General features: G+C 40.8%; 1 protein-coding gene across 2 annotated transcripts in view; it reads right to left on the minus strand.

Moving 5' to 3' along the window:
- LOC121459478 (WD repeat containing planar cell polarity effector) overlaps positions 1–23068 on the minus strand; it is a 283095-nt gene that overhangs the window by 182124 nt on the left and 77903 nt on the right. The window lies entirely within an intron of this gene.

The raw sequence follows: 23068 nt of genomic DNA on the forward strand, positions 1-23068 counted from the left end.
ACTTTTAATAGAGGAAAAGACATTTCAGTTTCTTTAACATTAGGAGTGGCTAAAATATTCCCACATTATTCATATGGGTAATAATACAAATTAATTTCAGGCATAATAAAAACTTTCCTTGCCCTCACTTCACCTTTAGAGAACCTAGATATAATCATAATCATAAAGAACCACGTATGTTCTGCTAAGGAGACAAGGCGTGCCATGGCTGAAGAGGAAGAATGAAAACGTGGTGATTTAAAAGACAGACCCAATTCTGCCTGAACAGCAGGGCTCTGAGAAAGCATCAGCAAAGCTGTGAGATGTCCCACGAGTCTTAAAGCACAGGGTTCCAATTGTTTGATGATGACGGAGGAGGTGGTGGTGGATAACTTGTTCTAAACATTTCTGTATTTTTACTCATTCTATCCTCCTAGTGATCTGTGACAACACAGTGCTACACTGTGGAACTGAGGTCATGCAGTCATCTGCTGGCGAAGGCAAGCTCGGAATCCGTACAGGCTAGCTCTAGAGGCTCTGCTGGCTGCCCCAGGGCTCTGCTGTAGGATTGGTACAGACAGAAGTATATAAGTATATATGGTAATTTGATGAAAAGACAGTGGTAGATATAGGTGGAAAGATTAAAGAGAGAGAGAGAAAAAGAGAGGGGGGAAGTAGGAAAGTGAGCTAGGAAGATGGCTCAATAGGTAGGTAAGAGTGCTTGGGCTGCAAGCATGAAAACTTAAGTATGAACCCACAGTACCCACACGAACCTTTGTTACGAGCATTGGAGAATGGAGATAGGAAGATACCCAGAGCTCACCGGCTAGCGAGGCTAGCCAAATGGTGATCTTCCAGTTCATTGAGAGCCCCTGTCCCAAGGCAATAAGGCAAGCAGAAGAGAGGAACACTTGGAGTACTGCTCAGGCTTATGCACAGGAATGCACAGGCCCATACACGCACACTCTCACATGCATGCACCATACACAATACACACAGGAATGCACAGGCCCATACACGCACACTCTCACATGCATGCACCATACACAATACACACAGGAATGCACAGGCCCATACACGCACACTCTCACATGCATGCACCATACACAATACACACAGGAATGCACAGGCCCATACACGCACACTCTCACATGCATGCACAATACACAATACACACAGGAATGGGAGGGAGGGGAGGAAGAGAGGGAAGGAAGAAGGGAGGGAGGGAGGAAAGGAGGGAGTCAAGCAGGACCCCTCAATCTCTGTATTTACCCTTCTGTAACTAGATGCTCATTTCTCCTGCATATAGATGACTTAATAAGTAAGCACTAAGTAGAACAGGTGGTTTATGAAAGGTCAAACACCAAAGAAGACATTTGAAATGGGATACACAAATGGGTTGACCCTGTGTTAAACAAGGGTATGACGGAACAGGCATATTTGTCCTCTGACATTGAATGTCAGAAGTCACCATCTACAGACTACATTACAAAATTAAAAATCCTATTCCTCAACTTAGAGTTTATTCAGATGCCAGTGACAATAATTTGTGGCAATGTGGGCAGAGACAAGGCTGCTTAAGCTGCTTATAGTTACATAAAGACTATAAGTTATTACAGATAAGAGCTTACAGATTAAAGAGTACACTTTTACTTACATACTAAAAGAAGACAACACTTGAAATCCTGTCTTTAGTCAAGTCAATAAACTTTCCAAAACTTTCTCCTGATAACAAAAAAGAGGGTAGAAAACATTCTTAGTAGCAGTACACACTGTATGTGTGTGTGACCTATATAGTTTTTTAATTTGGAAGTCTAAAACACTGAGCTTTGTGATATTGGGAGAAAAGGCTACATGAGCTTGGTGGAGAGCTTAAGACGCCCAGGGAAACCAGCTCGTTCTTTGCATCTCTCACAGGGAAGCTTGAGGATCAGGACAGTCTATGACCACAGACTTGTCTTCCAGTTCAGCACCCCAGGACTGAGGGTGGAAGGACTGGGGGAGATGTGCTGCTGCAGGAAGTGGGGTGCAGCCTAAAGTAGGGAGCACAGCAGCCACTGCGTTGATGGACACAGAGAAAGTATGACATCCAAGACCAACTGGGACCTGTGCCTGGCAGAAGGAGACTGGGGGTCAGGGAGAGATCACAGTATTTGAAGAAGGACGTAGTGAGAAGTCGAAGCACACGTGAGTGACACAGATAAAGAGAAAATGGCCAGTGAGGTCGTGATTGGACTTGCTCAATCCTGTGAATTCCCCAACATAAGTGATTAAAGAGAGAGAGGACTTTGCATTAACAGAGGGGGTGGAGAAACAACCAAATGCTATTCACCCTTTTTTTTTCTTGAACTTCAACTATCTGCCAGGAAAACCATAAGGATTCGAAGAGTAAATAAATGGGATAAATAAAATCACTTCATTAAAATCTACAATGCTATTTAGACAGGAAAGGAAGAGAGAGATGAAATCAGCACCTCTTTTTAACCTCCAAGATGCCTTGCCACCTTTAAAACTGCACAGGTTTTAAAACACCTTGAAACCATCTCGTATCTTACTCAAGAATGTCACCAGTGAGAAGGAATGCTGGTGATTTCCTGGTATGAAAACCTGCCTGGAGGAAGCAATCAAGACCGAGCTTGTGCCATCCAAATACTGTATTAGCGCAGAAAGAGCTGTTTTGAAGTAGGAAAGAAAAGCAGTTCAGAACCACTCTGGACTTTGCACTTGGGGAAGGAGGTGTGGGCAGGGACGGAAAGAGCAGTCAAGCAAGTGTTCCCGAGCTGAGAAACATTAGCCCACTAGTGCCCCTGCGCCTTCCTCTGGGCGACCCCACACTAGGCCAGAAGAAGCTGTGCAGAGCAAAAACACAGGATCTTGAAAATAATGACTCAGAGAATGAAAGAATAAATAAAACGACAACTGCAACTTAAATTTTCAGTCATTTTTAAGTATCTTTAACTTTAATGTTGTTTATTTTAATTACTTAAGGTAGTTTAGGTCAGTTTCGGTTGTCTCAGAAGACCATTTTTGTAACCCACACATCTAGTTTTCATCACTAGACAAACTATTATTTCAATTAAACCTGACATAAATTTAAGATGGCATTCTGTACAGGGAAGGATCAGAGTGCAGATTCTGAGAAAAGGGGAGGAAAAACCCCTTTTTCTCCTATTTAATCCTCAAAGGACTCTGTTTTTTAAGACAGCTTCCCATACTTTCTTCCATTTGAGCTACATTAGAATTATTCCTTTCTGTAGTAAAATGCAAAATAGAAATCATTCCAGTAGCATACCGCTGATAATATTTTTTAGAAAACAAATATATGTTTGAGAAGTAAAGATTAATTAGCACTTAATAAATTGCAAAATGCTTGTCTTCTGCCAAAGCAGTTAGGTCTGTAGCTGCCTGCTTTCTGAAGCCAGCTATTTCGACTGCCATGGGGAGGAAAGGAGGCTTGAGGGCAAATAAGACTCTAACGTAAAACATGATAGCAGAAAACTAATGAAGCAAGAAAGACAGTGCTAGGACACCACGGCGCCAGCAAGACATGTAAAATGGATGTATAGAGCACAGCACTGCACAGAGCCTGAGGGATGTATGGAGCACAGCACTGCACAGAGCCTGAGGGATGTATAGAGCACAGCACTGCACAGAGCCTGAGGGACGTATAGAGCACAGCACTGCACAGAGCCTGAGGGGCTCCTTCTCGGGCATAGGTGTGAAACATAGACTTGCTACTTATTATCATACATTTCCCTGAGGAGTCATTGAAAATGGTTAAAAAGAAAGATAACTAAATAGTATAAATTTACATAAACCACTGTTTTGCTGCATGTTAAAATCGTAATTACTTTTCAATTGCATAAAATTCAGTGTATTACCCTCCAATTACTTCCTATTATCATTAACATACAATATCATAAACACCTGTTAGGTATATTTATGAGCACATTTGATCAAAGACAAATTGTTACAAATAAGATTTTTTTCCCAAAAACTTTAAACAATGAACCAAACAAGTAAAGTTTATGCAAAAGGACAGGGGAATCCCAAATTAATGAGACCACAAACTTGGGCTAAATTTACTGCACTGGACTATTAGAAACAATGCCTCATTTGTGATCCTAAAGACTTATTGCACCTAAATATAACTGACTATAATAAGCACTTAAAGTAGCTTATGTATATATTGTTCTACAATAAGCCTCAGATACAAAGATTTATAGCAGGGTCTCAACTATCAAATAGTATATAATCTAGCATAGCAGATAAAACCAATCGTGGAATATGAAATCTGCAATGTATGCCACTTTAGCAAGATAAACAAAGGCCTCCAGACGCCTAGTCGATGGTATAGTTTGGTAAAGAAATTATTATTGTTTTATTATTATTATTATTTTGGAGATTGGGTCTGACTATGCAGCTATGCAGCCCTGGGCCTGGACTTGAACTCACAGAAGTCTACCTCCTTCTGCTTCCTGAGTGCTGGGATCAAAGGTATACACTGTCATATCAAACTAAAAAAAGATCATATAATGTATTTGAGGATTGGTAAATTTTACATGAGGTACTAAAAAATAATGAAGGAAAAAAACATAAAGAATTAGATAAACGTGGGGGCTGGAGAGATGACTCAGTAGTTAAGAGCACTGACTGCTCTTCCAGAGGACCTAGGCTCAATTCCCAGCAACCACATGGCAGCTCACAACAATCTGTAACTCCAAGATCTGACACCCACACACAGACATACATTCAGGCAAAACACTAATGCACATAAAATAAAATAAAAAGAATTAGAAAAAAACAAGCTTATTTAATTTTATTCTTACATTATGGATTTAGTGAGATAAGAGAGGTTAATGGGGAGAAGGAAGGAAGGAGGGAGAGAGACAGAGAAGACTCAAGTGGTGTTGCAAGAATGACAACAGCATATGGGCACGGATGGCTTGTCTCCTCATCCCAAGCCCAGCAAGAGGGCCACAAACCATTCACCCATTATAATGACTGCTTCTGCCACTCAAACCACACACTTGAATTTCTTCACCACCGTTGATGTCTGTTACCCTTCGGCCTTTCCATCAGCATTAACTCTGGTTAATGTGGTTAACTCACCACAGCACAGGACTAGTGCGAACCATTCTTAGCCTCCACCCAGACTAGTTCCCATGGCTTAGTCTCACAAACAGGAGCTGGACCAAAACATCACAGCAAAGGGGAGTCTAAAAGGAGTGAAATTTGTCAATGTTTAAAAAAAAAAAGTGGGACTCTAGACACAATGGGAGATTGAGGCAAAGGAGAGTCATCTGGGTACATATGTTTGACCAGCTAGGAAAAAAATTATAAAAACTACTTGAAATTTTCAAAATGGAAAGTGAAAAGTCACTGAATGAAATCCCAGAAGAAAAACAGAATTGAGATAGATATTTGAACAATTATCTTACAACATGATCATGGAAAAATGAATTTAATTACAATTGGGTCAGGAACACTAAGGAAGGGAAAATGGTGTGAGGCATGTAGGGGATTATATGGTGATCAGACTTGGGGTTGAATGCCGAGATGACTCAATGTGATCTAAGGAGAAATCAAGCTTTATCAAGGACACCGAAATTAAGCGTGCTACAAAAAGGTGTGTCTCCACAGTTCGAACTTCTGGGCTCTGAGCCAAAAATCCCCTTATTCTAATTCTGCTGTGACAAATTTACCCAAATCATTTAACCTCTCTGCCTCAATTTCCCCACATGCGAAAACAGGGATAATGATATTGACCTACATTTGCAAGGATGTTGTAAGCATTAATTAATGTTGTATAAGCTTTGAAGATGAAAAGGGCTGAACGTTATAAGTGAGTATTGCATAACTAACTGCCTACAATGTGAGAATCTGATCCTTTAATTTTACTCAAGCAGCAGTTATCAAATAAATGAACTATGTATCTTGGTGATATTTGCCTTCTAATGTTTCAAATTATTATTTAAAGTATATCTAGATACTTCCTTAATTGAAAGTGCTGCCTTCCAGTGTACACTGAATACAAATCGTATTGAAAATAGGTGGCCCTCAGCAAGTGGCACTTTTCTTGAAAGAAAATTACGAAGCTTTGAGGTCTAGCTGGTGGACAAGTCACATTAGGAGGACTCTGAAGCTGTACCTGCCCCCAACTCTTATCAAGAGGTCTTTACTTCCTAGACCTGTACTCCACGCTCCCAGCACCATGGCTGGAGCTGCCCTGGCTACCATGCCTTTCCTGGCACAATAGACTGATATCTCCTGAGCTGTAAGCCAAAAATAAATCCTTCCTCCTTCAACCCAGTTCTAGCTGGTGTTCTGTCAAAGTTACATAAAACTGGTATGGCATATAAAGTTCCAGATCATTTTGGAAAACTACAACATCTTTAAAACTTAAATGTTAAGGGCATATTTGTTTCATAATGAGCACTCCAAGTATCCCACAAGAGTCAAAAGGTAATAGATACTTGGGGCTGAAGAGATAACTCAGTTGGTGAAATGTTTGTCCTATAAACATAAAGACCTAAATTCAATTCCCAGCACCCAATAAAAATTCCAGCATGCTGACACATCATTATAATCCCAGAACTGGGGAGGGTAAGACAGGCAGATCTCTGGGGCTTGTTAGCCAAGCAGCCTATTATAATCTCAGAACTCCAGGTCCTGGTGAGAGCTTGTTTCATAAAACAAGATCGATGACTCTTAAGGCATGGTTCCCAAGGTTGGCTTCTGGTCTCCACATGTGTGTACATAGATGTAAAAGCACCAACACTTTCTGCTATGCAGGTTTAGATTTAGCATGCAACATTAAGCAGCTGAATAGTAGAAGCAATATAAAAAAGTAGAAAGCACTGGGTCAGAAGCTTGGCTTGCTTAATTAGCTTAGCTGTCAACGTGATACAACCAGAGTCATCTGAGTGACTCTCGTTTGGGAATTATATCAACCCGATGGGCCTGTGAGGAGCTGGAGAGATGGCGCGGTGATCACGTGGCTGCTCTTGCAGAGGGCCCAGGTTCAATTCCAACACCCACTTGGCCACTCACAACTGTCTACAACTCCAGTCTCAGGGAATCCAAAACCCTCTCTGGCCTCTTCAGGCTCCAGAGATGCATGTGATACATAGACAAACATGAAGGAAAAACATCCATTTATCCATACATAAATTTAAAAAAATATTGGTCTGTGAAGATGCTTTTGGGGAAGGAGTTGATGCAGGACCCAGGCCACTGTGTGCAGCACCAGCATTCCTAGTACTATGTCCTGAGCTACATAAGAAATCCTGCAAAGTGCCAAGAAGACCAGGCTCATAACCAGGGAAGACCAGGCCCATAACCAGGGAAGACCAGGCCCTGAGCCAGGAATGACCAGGCTCATAACCAACAGCAGGTCAGTTGCTGATTCTGGATAAAGAAAAAAAAATCTGTTTCTAAGTGCCCAGAGAACCTGAGAACCTGTGCATCATTCCTACTAAAAGAGGGCAAAGGGAATTCTATTCCTTGACAGAAAGAATCCATTCATTTCCATGAAATAAACTATAAGAATAAAAAACTTTCTAAGTCTTCTGTCATACTTAAATTTGGAAAATATTTCTCTAGGGCATCCTTCAAACTGTTTAATTCACTTAGTTAAATAGATCCTGTCAATTTAACATTTTCCACATGGTAAGCAGTTTTGACATTTAGACAATTTATCAATGGCTTCTTCGCTGAAGCCTGCCTCCCCTTCTTTCTACTCATTACATGCAACAAATTAAATTTCACTAATATTTAAAGATCAGTGCTGACCTTTGCATAGCCATTCTCTAGGTTCCTATTAATACAAACATCTTGTTTGCTGGTGCTCATTTTGAATATTTTGCTACACACAGTTTTCCATTATTCTAGCTGAAGTGCTTTTTTCCCATGACCTTGCAAAATCATTGGTAGAGCTTACATCAGGCATCTTAGAAAGACAAAAAGTACACTTGCATTAGCAAACAGCAGTAGGAAGAACAAGCATCTTCCACCAGCCCAACTCAGGTCCCACCTTTCTCAACTTCAATAATATGGCCTTGCTAATGGTTTTCAATGATGTACCTTAACCACAACAATAAAAAGACAAAATAGAAATGTTAGCTATATGATAATCAGAATTAATTCTAAATTATAACCATAAATATAATTTTATGTTACACTGGAATACATAGAAAAATGTGGCCTTGAAGAGAAAATAAATTTCAGGAATAGTTCTTAAGGTTTGGTTAAAGACAAATGAACACTGAAAGGCTCTTATCTAAACCAACGCTTAAATACTGAAGTAATTTGTCAATTTGGAATTACTGTTTTAAAAAGTATATAAATCAAAGTGAGAAAAAGGTGAAAGAAATACAGAAACCCTTTCTCTACAAATAGGAGAGACACTGGAAGGTACTGACGTGCCCTGCAGCTATACCAACTCAACCTTGTCAGTTTCACTTGTCAACACTTCGATGACAGATTGCCACCCCCTCCTCTAAAATACAAACCCTAGTAGCTGTTGAAAGAAGTGCTCCTTATAAAAAGTGGAGTAGCTCCTGCAACTTGATAGTTGTATACTTTGAAATCTTTCTTTTCACACACACACAAAAAAATCTTTAAAACTTTTTTCCTGTGGCTTCTGTCAAACTTGGAAGATAAAGAAGCCTGCTAACATGGTGCAGCAGAGGGTGAATAACATCTGCAGATATTACTGAAGGCTTTATACCATTGTTTCCCGGGAGCCCTCTGAAATTACATGCTCAGTGTGTGTGTGTGTGTGTGTGTGTGTGTGTGTGTGTGTGTGTGTGAGAGAGAGAGAGAGAGACAGAGACAGAGACAGAGACAGAGACAGACAGAGAGAGAGCGCACATCTTTTCTGGAATGGGACATTTTCCAAAGAATCCTTTTCTATATGCAATTATACCCTAATCCCCTTAATGTACAAATACAGAAATGGAAAAAGGGAAGCAAAGAGCCATCAGCTTGTGAGACGGGAAATGCTCTCCGCAGCCCCGTGTGATGCTCTTCCTACTCCACCACTCTCTAAGTGAAGACTGTGCACTAACCTTAAACAGCACTAATAAGAAGAGAACACAAAGTTGGGAGGGAGCATGAAAGTGACCAGAGAGAATTCAGAGGTGGTATGTGGAGGGGTGGTTATGATCAAAACCCACTGTGTACCTGCATGAAATTCTCAAAGAATAAAATTTAAAATATATAGAAATGAACCAAAAAAGAATTCTTTTCTACCAACTTTTACTTCACTTAGAAAGCTCTTGAAGAAAGTAACTTAGATGCCTATTTAAAGACTATTCTAGTTAACTCGCTTATAAACAATGTAACTGAATTATCTGATTAGAAGTCATGTTTCTTAGGCATTAAGAATCTTCCCTATTATTTACATAGCAAACATTACAGATGATATAAAAATGAGCTCCAAACTGGCAAGTGACAGCTGCGAGAGCAAGGGTCAGTTTTCTTTAAGAGCATGCCCCTCTACAGGGCAAGCCCCATACTTAAAGAATATTTGCACAGCACAAACTGGACTTAGTGAGTTGAGAGGGTGGAGATGAAACTGGGAGAAGTTGAGGGGAGATAAATATGATCAAAATATGTGGTTCCAATTTCTCAAAGAACTAATAAAAGATTTATAAAAAAAACTCTAGTGTGAATGATTATCATTCTGTAGCTATGGTAAATTGAGTTATTAAATCAAGGATGCTTTTCTACCCTGACTACCCTTATTTGGTAGCAGTCCTCACTAAGCTGCTGGCCCATCAGTCTCTATGACAAATTTCTAATAGATGCAAACAAACCCTAAATTCTTAAGAATTTCACAATGAATCTTTCAATACTATAATTGGATCTTTCTTCTGTTTCTCCCCTGATTGGCTTGTTTTTGTTTTTACTAATGGTTTGTCACAGGATTCTTTCTTAAATAAAACTTTTAGTATTTTGTTTCATGAGTTGAATAGGGGACCAAATTAGATAACTTAGAAAAGAACAGTCTTTTCTTACTGAAATGAATGCCTATGAATAACCACAATGTTCCCTAAGAAGAGATCAATTTCACCTTAACAGATTTAACACAGGCATACATCATCAGGGCTTACAAATGCTAAGAATTTCCTAATGAAGTAGGAAATTATTATGATCATGTTTTGGCCTAAAGCCCCAACAATGATCAATAAAAAATGCATCCTATGCTTTAAAACCCATAGTCTACACCATTACCAAGGAGTAAATGGCAAAACATCTTTTGAAGTCTGTGGCGGATGATAACCACTCAATACATGTCAGTTTCCCTCTGTGAGTACTCAATAGGCATAAAATTATGAGTCTGATTTCAGCAGGAAGTAATGAAAATTAAGTAATTATCAGTTCCATGGATATCATTTCAACTTTTAGTTATTTTTGTTTGGTTCAAAATATAGTTGCAAAATCTACTACATGCCAACAACTAAGCAAGGCCCAGTAGTAGGCACTCGGAATATGAAGACATAACTTAGTGAGGGAGGGGCGTATGAAGAACAACGTGCAACTCCATCACAGCGCAGCCAGCAGAGCAAACTCATGCCCAACAGGGAGAGACGAAGAAAGTCACTCCTGGACTTTAGCAGGATCTCAGCCATGATAAAAACAGAAATCATGTGCCCATTTTCAGAACTTATTTCCTCAAAGAAAACAAACTACACAATGTATATAAACCTGTTATATTTCCCAAGTCCTTATGACTACTGTTTCCATTTGACAGTTTTTAAAAATGTACACATCTTACCAGTAATGTGTATCTTTATTATAGCGTAGATTTTTATCAACATTTATTAACAACAGTACCTTACTGTCAATGGTAAATCAGAATTAAGGAAATGTCATATGTCGATGTTTGATTTCCTTTGGTAGGAAAACTAGCTATAGGTGACTTAGCAACTTACCCTGATAAAGATGGGGAGAGGCCATGGACATCTGGATACTCTGATACCCTTCCAACTCATGTGAAATTGGCAAGGGTGAGAGCTTCATGGGACAAAGATATTAAGGCAAAAAAAGAACACGATAAATTCCATAACATTTTAGAGGATAAACAGTAGATGAGCAAGAGATAACTGACAGCAGATTTGAAAAACCAGAAACCAAATACCTATGGAGGAGAGAGAGCTCATAGTAGGTGCCCTGGAACCCGGGAAGCACAAAGGACTTCTGAGGGGATGACTGGCTGTGCAGAGTAGCTGAGAGCTAGAGAGCTGTGTAAAGTCTGTGCAAGCCAGACTTTGAGGTTCCCTTCCCACTAAACCTCCTTACCACTGTCGGGCAATGATCTCACCCAATTCATACGAAACTGAAAATGGAACTTTTTGAGAGGTTATATCAGATCAACCTCTCTTCTTCCCCCACGCAGACATGTGTGCGTACGCAGATTTTCATTTCTAGCTTCCTTCCCCTCAACTAATTGGTTTATCCCCAACTCCAGTAGGCATTCCCTGGGAACCTGCAGGCCACTCCAGCCAGAAAAGTGGAGATGCTGACTGCAGATCTTCACCTCTCTCTCCATTCTCCAAGCCCAATCCCCCAGCCTCATCCCCAACTCTGCAGCACACCAACTTCTGTGGCCTCTCCTCACTCTATATCCTCATTCCCAAAGGACTAAGTGATTGTGGTGGAACACTCTACTTGCCACCATCCTGTGGACCCGTCAGCACCCTGATCTTAACCTATTCCTATTCCTAAGTATCAGGTTCCAATACCTAGAAACAAGTTTTTCCTGGAACTCCCAGTGGCCATATATAACAGAATCCCAGAAGAATGTCCCACCAGGTAACACACAGTCACCACACTCTCCTAAGAACCCGACAAGGCAACAGAAATCAGGGCACAAAACACCCACCCAACAAAGACAAAAGCATATATCAGCACCTACAATTACAATCTTCCCAAATCCAGATGTCTGGAAGCCAGCATGAAACACAATCAGTACAACAGCAGGCCCTGGATATTGTAACATAGCTAAAGCACAAGAAAAAGATCTTAAAATAGCCTTTATGAAAATGACAGAGGCTCTCAAAGAGAAAATAAATAAATCCCTAAAAGAAACCCATAAAAACACAGTGGAAGGAAGAATAAGATAGTTCAAGAACCCAAAGTGAAAATAGAATAAAGAAAACCCAAACTGACATAAATTTCATTAGGAAAGGGCAATAAAACAGTTACAAAAGAGGTGTGGGTGGGTGCCGTGGGAGGGTCCAGCTGGGGGACAGAGGAGGAAATACAAAGAGACATAGATAAAGTTAAGGGACACTTGATGGGCAGTATGAAAATCTAATACAGTAGAAGCTTCCTAAAATATACAAATATATTAAGGTGATCTAAATAAAATTGCCAAATAATGGGCAAGACAGAGTCCCAGTAGGCTATCCTTGTGACTAATGAAGCTTCTAATCCTGGGAATGTGTTACATCGAATTGAATTGTTGGCCAAAGGGGTATCATGAGAATCCCAAACAACCCAGGCATTGCCAAGATTATAGGTTGCACTCCACAAACTGACAGCAAGCCCCTACTACTGAAGACAGCACCTACACCATTCACTGAACATGGAGCACTCTAGCTGATATCCACACAGAATCTTCACTACTATATTCTAGAGTGTTTGAGCAGGAAGGTACTCTGCAGGCTACCAAAAAGAGAAAGATAAACAAACACTAACCCAGCCACAAACTCTGTGATCTACAATGGTGGCCTGCCTGAAAGAAATGCTAGTGTAATGGTGGCACAAAATGTGTAAGAGTGGTGTAGGATGTGTTGCTTTCATTGGTTGAATAAAGAGACTGCCTTGGCCTTTTCATAGGGTAGAAACTTAGGTAGGCAGGAAAGACAGAACTGGAAGGTGGGAAGAAGAGCAGAGTCAGGCAGATGCCATGAAGCTCCAGCCTGAGACAGACGTAGGTTAGAATCTTTCTTGGTAAGCCACGACCTTGTGGCACTACATAGATTATTAGAAATGGGTTAGATCAAGATGTGAGAGTTAGGCAATAAGAGGCTAGAGCAAATGGGCCAGACAGTGTTTTAATTAATACAATTTCTGTGTGGTTATTTCGGGGGTTAAGCTAGCCAGGCACGGGACGCAGCCCATTCCTCATACTACATAAGAATAATCAACTGCTAACTCAGGCCTACGCAATGAGATGGAACCCATTCCCAACACTGCTTGGATAACCAAGCAAGACTGCCCAGGAATCTAGGATAAAACCAAATATTACTGTTCTAAAAATATTAAGTAATAATAAAATAACTCCTAATGACATTCTGCTATACTTAGATCAGTGCCTTCTGCAGTCATCATCAGAGAAACTTTCTTCGGTCAGAGATGGGAATAAATACAGAGACCCACAGACAGACATAATGCAGATACTGAGAGATCTTGGAACACTCAGCCCTAAGAGGGAAGTCTTCATCAAATCCCTCCCCTCAGGGCTCAGGGCACCCTACAGAAGAGAAGTCTGAAAGAAAGCCAGAGGGGGTGGAAGACACCAAGAGCACAAAGCCTCTTTTTTTTTTTTTTTTTTTGTCCCCGGCTCATTGGGCTACCAGGCATCCCTGTTTAGGTGCTGAGGAGTTCCATCTGGACGGGTGAGTGTGTGCTATCCAGGGTCGGATTGTCCCAGAAGAGAGCATAGCCCCCCTCCCCCAACTCCTGCTGCAGGGCTTTCTTACACACCAACCAGGCCCCCAGCCCCGCCCCCCAAGCCTGCCCTGCTGTCTGCTAGGTCCTTTGCTCAGGAATAGTTCTCCACTCCTACACTAAGGCTACCCACCCAGAGCAGTGAGTGCCTGCCTACCTGGCAGACCTCAAGGTCCCCTGCAAGGGAGCCTGGGCACCTTCAGCTGGTACTGCAGGGTCTCCTGTGCTCCACTGGACCACGCCCTGCCTGCCACATTCTTCCTTTTGTCCCCAGCTCATTGGGCTAATGGGCATCCCTGTTTAGGTGCTGAGGAGTTCCATATGAAAGGGTGAGTGTGTGCTATCCAGGGGCGGATTGTCCCAGAAGAGAGCACGAACGCCCCTCCCCCAGCTCCTTCTGCAGGGCTGTCTTTCTTACACATGACCCTGCCCCCAAGCCTGCACTGTTTGCAAGGTCCTTTGCTCAGGAACAGTTTCCTGCTCCTACACTAAGGCTACCCACCCAGAGTGGTGAGTGCCTGCCTATCGGTCAGGCCTCTAGGACCCCCAAAAGGGATCATGGGCACCTTCAGCTTGTGCTGCAGGGTCTCCTGTGCTCTATTCGACCCCGCCCTGCCCCCAAGTTCGCCCCTTTTTCCGCGGGTCATTGGACTACCAGGCGTCCATGTTTCGGTACTGAGGAGTTCCATCTGCACGGGAACGGTTCCTGCTTCTACACTGAGGAGATACACCCAGAGAGTCAGTCACAGCAAAGACTAGACCAAGACACCAGGCCTCTCCTGGCTCCATTTGAAGGAAGAGATGGGAAGGCGACAATGCAAGAATTCTTCTAACAACCTGAAAGGCAACATGACACCACCAGAAATCAGGGATCCCGAAATAAGAAGAATTGTACACCCTACTCCAGAAGAATTAGAAGAAATCGAATCAAAAGTGAATTATATGAAAATAATAGAGGACCTTAAACAGGAGGTGAAAAACTGCCATAAACAATTAGAGATTATAAACAAAAAGGTAGAGGAAATGAATAAATTGCTCAAAGATACCCAAGAAAACCAAGAGAAACAAGAAAAAGCAATCAAACAGGTAAGGGAAGCGGTTCAAGACTTGAAGAATGAAATGGAAGTAATGAAGAAAACACAAACCGAGGGAAGGATGGAGATGGAAAATCTGGGTAAACGAACAGGAACAACAGAGACAAGTACTACCACCAGATTACAAGAGATAGAAGAAAGAATGTCAGACACTGAAGATACCATAGAGAAAATAAACACACTAATCAAAGAAAACAGCAAAACCAACAAATTCTCATCACAAAACATTCAGGAAATCTGGGACACAATAAAAAAAACCAAACCTAAGAATAATTGGGATAGAAGAAGGAGAAGAAATACAGCTCAACGGTCCAGAAAATATATTTAATAAAATTATAGAAGAGAACTTTCCCAACCTAAAGAAAGATATTCCTTTGAAGGTTCAAGAAGCATAAAGAATACCGAATAGACTGGACCAAAAAAAAAAAAAAAAACAAAAACAAAACATCTCCTCGCCATATAATAATCAAAACAAAAAACATACAAAATAAAGAAAGAATATTAAGAGCTACAAAGGAAAAAGGTCAAGTTACTTACAAAGGTAAACCTATCAGACTTACACCTGACTTCTCTATGGAAACCATGAAAGCCAGAAGGTCCTGGATAGATGTACTGCAGAAACTAAGAGACCATGGATGCAAGCCCAGACTACTAAACCCAGCCAAGCTTTCGTTCACTATAAATGGAGAAAACAAAATTTTCCAGGATAAAAACAAATTTAAACGATACGTAGCCACAAATCCAGCCTTACAGAAAGTAACAGAAGGAAAATCACAACCCAAGGAGTCCAACAATGCCCACAATAACTCAGTCATCTAGAGACCCTTCACCAGCACAACTCGAAAAACGGAAACACACAAACGCTAATACCAAAAAAAAAAAAACAAGAAAAAAAAAAAGAAAAAATTACCGGAGTTAACAACCACTGGTCATTAATATCACTTAATATCAATGGACTCAACTCAACTATGAAGAGGCACAGGCTAAGAGATTGGATACGAAAACAGGATCCAACATTCTGCTGTTTACAAGAAACACACCTCAACCACAAAGACAGACATCTACTCAGAGTAAAGGGCTGGGAAAAGGTTTATCAAGCAAATGGACTTAAGAAACAAGCAGGTGTGGCCATACTAATTTCTAACAAAGTTGACTTCAAACTAAAATCAATCAGAAGAGATGGAGACGGACATTTTTTACACATAACAGGAACAATTCATCAGGACAAAGTCTCAATCCTGAATATCTATGCCCCTAATATAAAAGCACCCAGGTACGTAAAAGAAACATTACTAAAACTCAAGTCAGTCATCAAACCGCACACACTAATAGTAGGAGACTTCAACACTCCTCTCTCACCAATAGACAGGTCAATCAGACAGAAACCTAACAGAGAAATAAGAGGATTAAGGGAGGTAATGAATCAAATGGACTTAACAGACATCTATAGATCATTCCACCCAAATAGGAAAGAATATACCTTCTTCTCTGCAGCTCATGGAACCTTCTCGAAAATTGACCACATACTCGGTAACAAAGCAAACTTAAACAATTACAAAAAAAATATTAGTAACCACCTGTGTCTTATCGGATCACCATGGATTAAAGTTAAATTCAACAACAATGCTACCCCCAGAAAGCCTACAAACTCATGGAAACTGGACAGTCAACTACTGAACCACACCTGGATCAAGGAAGAAATAAGAAAGAAATTCAAGTCTTTCTTGAATTCAATGAAAATAAAGACACAACATACTCAAACCTATGGGATACAATGAAAACAGTCCTAAGAGGAAAGTTCATCGCACTAAGTGCCCACTTAAAGAAAACAGAAAAGCACACATTGGAGACCTAACAGCCCACCTGAAAGCTCTAGAAAAAAAAGAAGCAGAATCACCTAGGAGGAGTAGAAGACTGGAAATAATCAAAATGAGGGCTGAAATCAACAAAATAGAAACAAAGAAAACAATCCAAAGAATCAATGAAACAAAAAGCTGGTTCTTGGAGAAAATCAACAAGATTGATAAACCCCTATCCAAACTAATCAAACGGCAGAGAGAGAATATGCAAATTAATAAGATCAGAAATGAAAAGGGAGATATAACCACAGACACAGAGGAAATTCAGAAAATCATTAGATCTTACTACAAAAGCCTGTATGCCACAAAACTGGAAAATGTTAAAGAAATGGACACTTTTTTAGACAAGTACCATATACCAAAGTTAGACCAGGAGCAGGTAAACGATCTAAATAGACCTGTTAGTCGCGAAGAACTAGAAACTGTTATCAAAAATCTCCCTACCAAAAAAAAAGCCCAGGTCCAAATGGTTTCAATGCAGAATTCTACCAGAACTTCCAAGAAGACCTAATACCTATACTCCTTAATGTATTTCACAATATAGAAACAGAAAAGTCATTGCCAAATTCCTTCTATGAAGCTACAGTTACCCTGATACAAAAACCACACAAAGACTCAACCAAGAAAGAGAATTACAGGCCAATCTCACTCATGAACATTGATGCGAAAATCCTCAATAAAATACTGGCAAATCGAATTCAAGAACACATTAGAAAAATTATCCATTATGATCAAGTAGGCTTCATCCCAGGGATGCAGAGCTGGTTCAACATACGAAAATCTATCAATGTAATCCATCATATAAATAAACTGAAAGAAAAAAAACCATATGATCATTTCATTAGATGCTGAAAAAGCATTCGACAAAATTCAACTCCCTTTATGATGAAGGTCTTGGAGAGATTAGGGATACAAGGGTCATACCTAAATATAATAAAAGTTATTTATAGCAAGCCGACAGCTAACATCAAATTAAATGAAGAGAAACTCAAAGCCATCCCACTAAAATCAGGAACACAACAAGGCTGTCCACGCTCGCCATACCTCTTCAATATAGTGCTTGAAGTTCTAGCAATAGCAATAAGACAACATAAGGGGATCAAAGGGATTCGAATTGGTAAGGAAGAAGTTAAACTTTTAATATTTGCAGATGATATGATAGTGTACATAAGTGACCCCAAAAACTCCAGCAAAGAACTCCTACAGCTAATAAACACCTTTAGTAGCGTGGCAGGATACAAGATCAATTCCAAAAAATCAGTTGCCCTCCTATACACAAAGGATAAGGAAGCAGAGAGGGAAATCAGAGAAGCATCACCTTTCATGATAGCCACAAATAGCATAAAATATCTTGGGGTAACTCTAACCAAGGAAGTGAAGGATCTATTAGACAAGAACTTTAAGTCTTTGAAGAAAGAAATTAAGGAGGATACCAGAAAATGGGAGGATCTCCCTTGCTCTTGGATTGGGAGGCTCAACATAGTAAAAATGGCAATTCTACGAAAGGCAATTTATAGATTCAATGCAATCTCCACCAAAATCCCATCGAAATTCTTCACAGATCTTGAGAGGACATTAATCAACTTCATATGGAAAAACAAAAACCCAGGATAGCCAAAACAATCTTATACAATAAAGGAACTTCTGGAGGCATTACCATCCCTGACTTCAAACTCTATTACAGAGCTTCAGGATTGAAAACAGCTTGGTATTGGCATAAAAACAGAGAAGTCAATCAATGGAATAGAGTAGAAGACCCGGATTTTAACCCACAAACCTATGAACACCTGATTTTTGATAAAGGAGCTAAAAGTATTCAATGGAAAAAAGAAAGCATCTTCAACAAATTGTGCTGGCAAAACTGGATGTCAATCTGTAGAAGAATGAAAATAGATCCATATCTATCACCATGCACAAAACTCAAGTCCAAGTGGATTAAAGACCTCAATATCAGTCCGAACACACTGAACCTGATAGAAGAGAAAGTGGGAAGTACTCTACAACAAGTGGGCACAGGAAACCACTTCCTACATATAACCCCAGCAGCACAGACATTAAGGGCCTCATTGAATAAATGAGACCTCCTGAGACTGAGAAGCTTCTGTAAAGCAAAGGACACTGTCACTAAGACACAAAGGCAACCCACTGACTGGGAGAAGATCTTCACCAACCCTGCAACTGACAAAGGTCTGATCTCCAAAATATATAAAGAACTCAAGAAACTAGACCGTAAAAATCTAATCAACCCAATTAGAAGCCGGGCGGTGGTGGCGCACGCCTTTAATCCCAGCACTCGGGAGTCAGAGGCAGGCGGATCTCTGTGAGTTCGAGACCAGCCTGGTCTACAAGAGCTAGTTCCAGGACAGGCTCCAAAACCAAAGAGAAACCCTGTCTCGAAAAACCAAAAAAAAAAAAAAAAAAAAGAAAGAAAATGGGGCACTGAGCTGAACAGAGAACTCTCAACAGAAGAAGTTCAAATGGCCAAAAGACACTTAAGGTCATATGACGCTCAACTTCCTTAGCGATCAGGGAAATGCAAATTAAAACAACTTTGAGATATCATCTTACACCTGTCAGAATGGCTAAAATAAAAAACACCAATGATAGCCTTTGCTGGAGAGGTTGTGGAGAAAGGGGTACATTCATCCATTGCTGGTGGGAATGCAAACTTGTGCAACCAATTTGGAAATCAGTGTGGCAATTTCTCAGGAAATTCGGGATCAACCTACCCCAAGATCCATTAATACCACTCTTGGAAATATACCCAAGAGATGCCCTATCATATGATAAAAGCATTTGTTCAACTATGTTCATAGCAGCATTATTTGTAACAGCCAGAACCTGGAAACAACCTAGATATCCTTCAATGGAAGAATGGATGAAGAAAGTGTGGAATATATACATATTAGAGTACTACTCAGCGGTTAAAAACAATGACTTCGCGTATTTTGCATGCAAATGGATGGAAATAGAAAACACTATCCTGAGTGAGGTATCCCAGGCCCGAAAAGATGAACATGCGATATACTCACTCATAATTGGTTTCTAGCCATAAATAAAGGACATTGAGCATATAATTTGTGATCCTAGAGAAGCTAAATAAGAAGGTGAACCCAAAGAAAAACATATAGTCATCCACCTGGATATGGGAAGTAGACAAGATTGCCGGGCAAAAACTGGGAACTTGGGGGTGAGGCGGCATGGGGCTAAGGGGAATTGGGGTGAGAAACGTGAGAAGGGGAGGATTGGGAGAGCTTGGGGGAATGGGATGGTTGGGATAAAGGAAGGGTGGACACGGGAGCAGAGAAATATATATCCTAATTAAGGGAGCCACCTTAGGGTTGGCAAGAGACTTAACTCTAGAGGGGCTCGCAGGTGTCCAGGGAAATGTCCCCAGATAGTACCTTGGGCAACTGAGGAGAGGGAACCTGAAATGACCCTATCCTATAGCCATACTGATGAATATCTTGCATATCATCTTAGAACCTTCATCTGGCGATGGATCGAGATAGAGACAGAGACAGAGACCCACACTGGAGCACTGGACTGAGCTCTTAAGATCCAAATGAGGAGCAGGAGGGAGAACATGAGCAAGGAAGTCAGGACCACGAGGGGTGCACCCACCCACTGTGACAGTGGAACTGATCTATTGGGAGCTCACCAAGGCCAGCGGGACTGAAACTGAATAAGCATGGGATGAAACCGAACTTTCAGAACATGGCGGACAATGAAGGCTGATGAGAAGCCAAGGACAATGGCACTAGGTTTCGATCCTAATACATGAACTGGCTTTGTGGGAGCCTAGCCTGTTTGGATGCTCACCCTCCTGGACCTGGATAGAAGTGGGAGGACCTTGGTCTTCCCGCAGGGCAGGGAATCTGGACTGCTCTTCATTCTTGAGAGGGAGGGGGAATGGAGTGGGGGGGAGGGTGAGAGGGGAGGGGAGTGGGGAGAGGGGGCAATGTGTGGGAGGAGGGGGAGGGAAATGGGAAATGGGGAGGAGGCGGAATTTTTTTTCAACAACTAAAAAAAAATAAAGAAAAAAAAGAAATAAAAAAAAAAGAGCACAAAGCCCTCTAAAATAATGTGATCAAAGATCATATGAAATCACAGAGACTGAGGCAGCAGGTACAGGGTTTGCATGGGTATGTACCAGATCTTCTGAGTATATGGCTTTCCAGATTAGCGTTTTTATAAGATTCTTGAATGTGTAAATGAATGGTTCTCTGATTCTTGTGCCTTCTATTGGGCTCTTTTCCTCCTGTTTGTTTTGTCCAATTCCAATGTGTCTTTGTTTTATCTCATTCCATAGAAACCTGTTTGTGTTCTAAATCAGAGACAGAAAGTGAATGGATCCAGGTCAGAAGGAAGGTGGGGACAGGAGGAATAGAGGAAGGGGAAACTGTAATCAGGATATATTATATGAAAAAAATCTATTGTCAATTAAGTTTTTTAAAGAGACTAAGAGAAAAAAACAAACAAAAAAACATCAAGGAGAAAATAAATGGGGATTTGGTTTAAGTTGCAAGTTCTTGCCTAGAATGTGCAAGTATCTCATTCAGTTGTATGTATGTATGTGTGTATTTATGTATGCATGTGTGTATGTATGTATATCTCACTTTTAAAAAGTAACTGTTCAAAAAGGATTGCCCAAAAAGGAAAGAAGTATCACCTAAGTGCATAAAGAGAAGGAAGAAAGTTGGAAATCAGACTGATTCTGAAAAAGAATGAAGTATACAGAAACAACAAAACTATTAAGTCACAGCACAGAACTGGTGTGTGTCTTTTCAGGTTGAAAGAAACCACTAAGGATATAACCAATATAAAAATTATATAGTCGTCAATACCTATGTAGATCATTTTCCCCCTCAGCATTCTTTAGAAATAGGGCCCTTCTTTCCAGTCCCCAAACACCAGATACACAGGTGCTTCAGAGTCTATCCTCTGTGAACTTTGTATGGCCATCAGGATCCACTTTCTGACAAAGGCATCACTTCTAAGTCTTCTCTGGTGACCTCATATGCACTAGCTCCACCCCACTCTTTGCCACATCATTCTGTGATGCTTATTTAACATTTTTATTTTTTTATAAAAATGAGTGATAATTCAACATGTTTAGTCATTATGTAATGGTCAAATTGGGGTAGTGATCTTTATTTCTGCCTCCTTGAATATATTCACAAGTTTTATTATTCTACTATCTGTTCATTTGTTTATAACAGAGTCTCAGGTAGCCCCCATGCTGTAGTCAAACTCACTGCATAGCAAAAATGACCTTGAACTCTTTGATTTTCCTGCCTCCACCTCCAGGATGCTACTAGCACAACCACTGTAAGGGTTAAAGTTACGTTTTAAGTTTAAATTACTGTACTTAAGAGATCTATAAAATAAAAATACCTCTAATCTATAAGCCCCACTTGCCCAAGGACAGATAGCTTCCTGGAATACTGGGAGCTGTTGTTCACAGAAGATAATAAGCCATAAGTCTTCACTTCTGTAAACCAGTTTGATAGTCCCAGCTGCACAGACCATGTTTTTTTAAAATATTTATTTATTATACATACAATATTCTGTCTGTGTATGTCTGCAGGCCAGAAGAGGGCACCAGACCTCATTACAGACAGCTGTGAGCCACCATGTGGTTGCTGGGAATTGAACTCAGGACCTTTGGAAGAGCAGGCAATGCTCTTAACCTCTGAGCCATCTCTCCAGCCCATGCACAGACCATGTTTGATGGAGGCACAAAGGCTAGAAGTATGCCAGGATGTAACCTTGCCTCGGATTAGATGAAGGCATGAAATACACAGACGTGAGTTCTGCCTTTCTAAGCCTCGGACTAATCTAATTTAGTGCCACATTCTGGGAATCCCAGGTATAGGCCTGGCAGTGTCCATTGTCCTGGCCAGTATTTAATAAAGCTTGCTTCAAATTTGGTTCAAAAATTGTGCTAAGGGTCTTGCCTGGTGGGATTAACATTTTCTGGAAGCACCAGAGAGATCAGATACCCACCCAAACCCTAAAGTTGGCCCTTCACCCCAGGACTCCAGGGCTGAAGGGCTACCTCTGGAGGTGCACACCTCAAGGCATTCCAATGCTCCACGGCAAGCTTTCTGCTTTGTGGGCTCAGAGTAAACTGCCAAGCTGAAAAAAAAAAATCGTCTAAGGCAGCAGTTCTCAAGTTATGGGTCATAAGCTCTTTGAGAGACAAATGATGCCTCCATAGGGGCAGCCTAAGACCATCAGAAATATGTGTTTTCTGCTGGTCTTAGGAACTGAGACACTGCTCCTCTATCCATCTCCAGGACGGTCCGCCCACATGCAGATATGCCTGCTTATATATGAGTACCTAGCACGATGGCATCATCATGTGAACCCCATCACAGAGACCCTGAACAAATACAGCTGTAGTGACAGGGCTGGCTCAATAATGTACTTATTCAGACCAGACACACA

The sequence above is a fragment of the Microtus oregoni genome, unplaced genomic scaffold, assembly GCF_018167655.1.
Source record: "Microtus oregoni isolate MIOR12 unplaced genomic scaffold, Mior012 000019F_ref0000042, whole genome shotgun sequence".
Lineage (NCBI taxonomy): Eukaryota > Metazoa > Chordata > Mammalia > Rodentia > Cricetidae > Microtus > Microtus oregoni.